Source organism: Daphnia pulicaria, chromosome 3 (assembly GCF_021234035.1).
Source record: "Daphnia pulicaria isolate SC F1-1A chromosome 3, SC_F0-13Bv2, whole genome shotgun sequence".
In the NCBI taxonomy this organism is placed as follows: domain Eukaryota; kingdom Metazoa; phylum Arthropoda; class Branchiopoda; order Diplostraca; family Daphniidae; genus Daphnia; species Daphnia pulicaria.
Genome location: NC_060915.1, coordinates 2502628 through 2507086, shown reverse-complemented (window position 1 = coordinate 2507086; position 4459 = coordinate 2502628).

Genomic DNA, 4459 nt, shown 5'->3' with positions numbered 1-4459 from the left:
AGTTTTAGAAAAACGCACATCACAGCACTTGAATTTTTAAAAATTATTCAAGTTATTTGAGTTCTATTGTCGGGTAGTGGATTTCTATTGTCAAGCACTTGAATTCTGCATAGCAGAGGAGGCAAGAGCACGACAGAGCACGCCAGAGCACGCCAGTGCACGACAGAGCACGCCAATTCACACAAGAGCACGGCAGTGCACGCCAAAGAACGCCAGTGCACGTTTGTTCACGCCAGAGCACGCCAGTGCACGCCAGAGCATGCCAGTGCACGGCAGAGCACGCCAGTGCACGTCAGAGCACGTCAATGCACGCCAGAGCACGCCAGTGTACGCCAGTGCACGCCAATTCACACCAGAGCACGCCAGTGCACGCCAGAGAACACCAGTGCACGCCAGAGCACGCCAATTATAACCAGAGCACGCCAGTGCACGCCAGAGCAGGCCAGAGCACGCCAGTGCACGCCAGAGCACGCCAATTCACACCAGAGCACGACAGTGCACGCCAGAGCACGTCAATGCACGCCAGAGCACGCCAGTTCACGCCAGAGCACGCCAGTGCACGCCAGAGCACGTCAATGCACGCCAGAGCACGCCAGTGCACTCCAGAGCACGTCAATGCACGCCAGAGCAATCCAGTGCACGCCAGAGCACGCCAGTGCACGCCAGAGCACGCCAGTGCACGCCATAGCACGTCAATGCACGCCAGAGCACGCCAGAGTACGCCAGTGCACGCCAGAGCACGCCAGTGCACGCCAGAGCACGTCAATGCACGCCAGAGCACGACAGTGCACGCCAGAGCACGCCAATTGACACACGAGCACGCCAGTGCACGCCAGAGCACGGCAGTGCACGCCAGAGAACACCAATTCACACAAGAGCACGCCAGTGCACACCAGAGTACGCCACTGCACGCCAGAGCACGCCAGTGCACGCCAGAGCACGTCAATGCACGCCAGAGCAAGCCAGTGCACGCCACAGCACGCCAGAGCACGCCAGAGCACGCAAGCGCGCCAGTGCTCGCCAGAGCACGTAAATGCACGCCAGAGCACGTCAATGCACGCCAGAGCACGCCAGTGCACGCCAGAGCACGCCAGTGTACGCCAGAGTACGCCAATTCAAACCAGAGCACGCCAGAGCACGTCAGTGCACGCCAGAGCACTCCAATTCACACCAGAGCACGCCAGTGCACGCCAGAGCACGCCAGTTCACGCCAGTTCACGCCAGAGCACGTCAGTGCACACCAGAGCACGTCTATGCACGCCAGAGCACGCCAATGCACTCCAGAGCACGCTAGTACACGGCAGAGCACGCCAATTCACACCAGAGCACGCCAGTGCACGCCAGAGAACGTCAATGCTCGCCAAAGCACGCCAGTGCACGCCAGAGCACGTCAATGCACGCCAGAGCACGCCAGAGCACGCCAGTGCACGCCAGAGCACGGTAGAGCACAGCAGAGAACAGCTCAGCACTTGAAGTTGCTATAATATTTTTTTCACTTGTTAAAACCATTTTTTAATTACAGGATGTGTAAATCAATGTCCAATACACCATTTCAAGTCTATTGAATCAATAAATTTTTAGAGAAAATCATGAACAAAAAGTTTTAGAAAAACGCACATCACAGCACTTGAATTTTTAAAAATTATTCAAGTTATTTGAGTTCTTTTGTCAGGTAGTGGATTTCTTTTGTCAAGCACTTGAGTTCTGCATAGCAGAGCACGCCAGAGCACGCCAGTGCACGCCAGTTCACGCCAGTGCGAGCCAGAGAACGCCAGTGCACGCCAGAGCACGCCAGTGCATGCCAGTACACGCCAGAGCACGCCAATGCACGCCAAAGCACGCCAGTGCACGCCAGAGCACGGAAGAGCACGCTAATTCACACCAGAGCACGCCAGTGCATGCCAGAGTACGCCAGTGCACGCCAGAGCACGCCAGTGCACGCCAGAGCACGCCAGTGCACGCCAGAGCACGCCAGTGCACGCCAGAGCACGCCAGTGCACGCCAGAGCACGCCAGTGCACGCCAGAGCACGCCAGTGCACGCCAGAGCACGCCAGTGCACGCCAGAGCACGCCAATTCAAACCAGAGCACGCCAGAGCACGCCAGTGCACGCCAGAGCACTCCAATTGACACCAGAGCACGCCAGTGTACGCCAGAGCACGCTAGTTCACGCAAGTTCACGCCAGAGCACGCCAGTGCACGCCAGAGCACGTCAATGCACGCCAGAGCACGACAGTGCACGCCAGAGCACGCCAATTGACACAAGAGCACGGCAGTGCACGCCAGAGCACACCAATTCACACAAGAGCACGCCAGTGCACGCCAGAGCACGTCAATGCACGCCAGAGCACTTCAATGCACGCCAGAGCACGCCAGTGCACGCCAGAGCACGCCAGTGTACGCCAGAGTACGCCAATTCAAACCAGAGCACGCCAGAGCACGCCAGTGCACGCCAGAGCACTCCAATTCACACCAGAGCACGCCAGTGCACGCCAGTGCACGCCAGTTCACGCCAGTTGACGCCAGAGCACGTCAATGCACGCCAGAGCACGTCAATGCACGCCAGAGCACGCCGGTGCACGCCAGAGCACGCCAGAGCACGCAAGTGCACGCCAGAGCACGTCAATGCAGGCCAGAGCACGACAGTGCACGCCAGAGCACGACAGTGCACGCCAGAGCACGCCAATTCACACCAGAGCACGCCAGTGCATGCCAGAGCACGGCAGTGCACGCCAGAGCACGCCAATTCACACCAGAGCACGCCAGTGCACGCCAGAGTACGCCAGTGCACGCCAGAGCACGTCAATGCACGCCAGAGCAAGCCAGTGCACGCCAGAGCACGCCAGAGCACGTCAATGCACGCCAGAGCACGTCAATGCACGCCAGAGCACGCCAGAGCATTCCAGATCACGCCAGTGCACGCCAGAGTACGCCAATTCAAACCAGAGCACGCCAGAGCACGCCAGTGCACGCCAGAGCACTCCAATTCACACCAGAGAACGCCAGTACACGCCAGAGCACGCCAGTTCACGCCAGTTCGAGCCAATTCACACCAGAGCACGTTAATTCACACCAGAGCACGCCAGTGCACGCCAGTGCACGTCAATGCACGCCAGAGCAATCCAGTGCACGCCAGAGCACGCCAGTGCACGCCAGAGCACGCCAGTGCACGCCATAGCACGTCAATGCACGCCAGAGCACGCCAGAGTACGCCAGTGCACGCCAGAGCACGCCAGTGCACGCCAGAGCACGTCAATGCACGCCAGAGCACGACAGTGCACGCCAGAGCACGCCAATTGACACAAGAGCACGCCAGTGCACGCCAGAGCACGGCAGTGCACGCCAGAGCACACCAATTCACACAAGAGCACGCCAGTGCACACCAGAGTACGCCACTGCACGCCAGAGCACGCCAGTGCACGCCAGAGCACGTCAATGCACGCCAGAGCAAGCCAGTGCACGCCACAGCACGCCAGTGCACGCCAGAGCACGCAAGCGCGCCAGTGCTCGCCAGAGCACGTCAATGCACGACAGAGCACGTCAATGCACGCCAGAGCACGCCAGTGCACGCCAGAGCACGCCAGTGTACGCCAGAGTACGCCAATTCAAACCAGAGCACGCCAGAGCACGCCAGTGCACGCCAGAGCACTCCAATTCACACCAGAGCACGCCAGTGCACGCCAAAGCACGCCAGTTCACGCCAGTTCACGCCAGAGCACGTCAGTGCACACCAGAGCACGTCTATGCACGCCAGAGCACGCCAATGCACTCCAGAGCACGCTAGTACACGGCAGAGCACGCCAATTCACACCAGAGCACGCCAGTGCACGCCAGAGAACGTCAATGCACGCCAAAGCACGCCAGTGCACGCCAGAGCACGTCAATGCACGCCAGAGCACGCCAGAGCACGCCAGTGCACGCCAGAGCACGGTAGAGCACAGCAGAGAACAGCTCAGCATTTGAAGTTGCTATAATATTTTTTTCACTTGTTAAAACCATTTTTTAATTACAGGATGTGTAAATCAATGTCCAATACACCATTTCAAGTCTATTGAATCAATAAATTTTTAGAGCAAATCATGAACAAAAAGTTTTAGAAAAACGCACAGCACAGCACTTGAATTTTTAAAAATTATTCAAGTTATTTGAGTTCTTTTGTCAGGTAGTGGATTTCTTTTGTCAAGCACTTGAGTTCTGCATAGCAGAGCACGCCAGAGCACGCCAGTGCACGCCAGTTCACGCCAGTGCGAGCCAGAGAACGCCAGTGCACGCCAGAGCACGCCAGTGCATGCCAGTACACGCCAGAGCACGCCAATGCACGCCAGAGCACGCCAGTGCACGCCAGAGCACGGAAGAGCACGCTAATTCACACCAGAGCACGCCAGTGCATGCCAGAGCACGCCAGTGCACGCCAGAGCACGCCAGTGCACGCCAGAGCACGCCAATTCAAACCAGAGCAC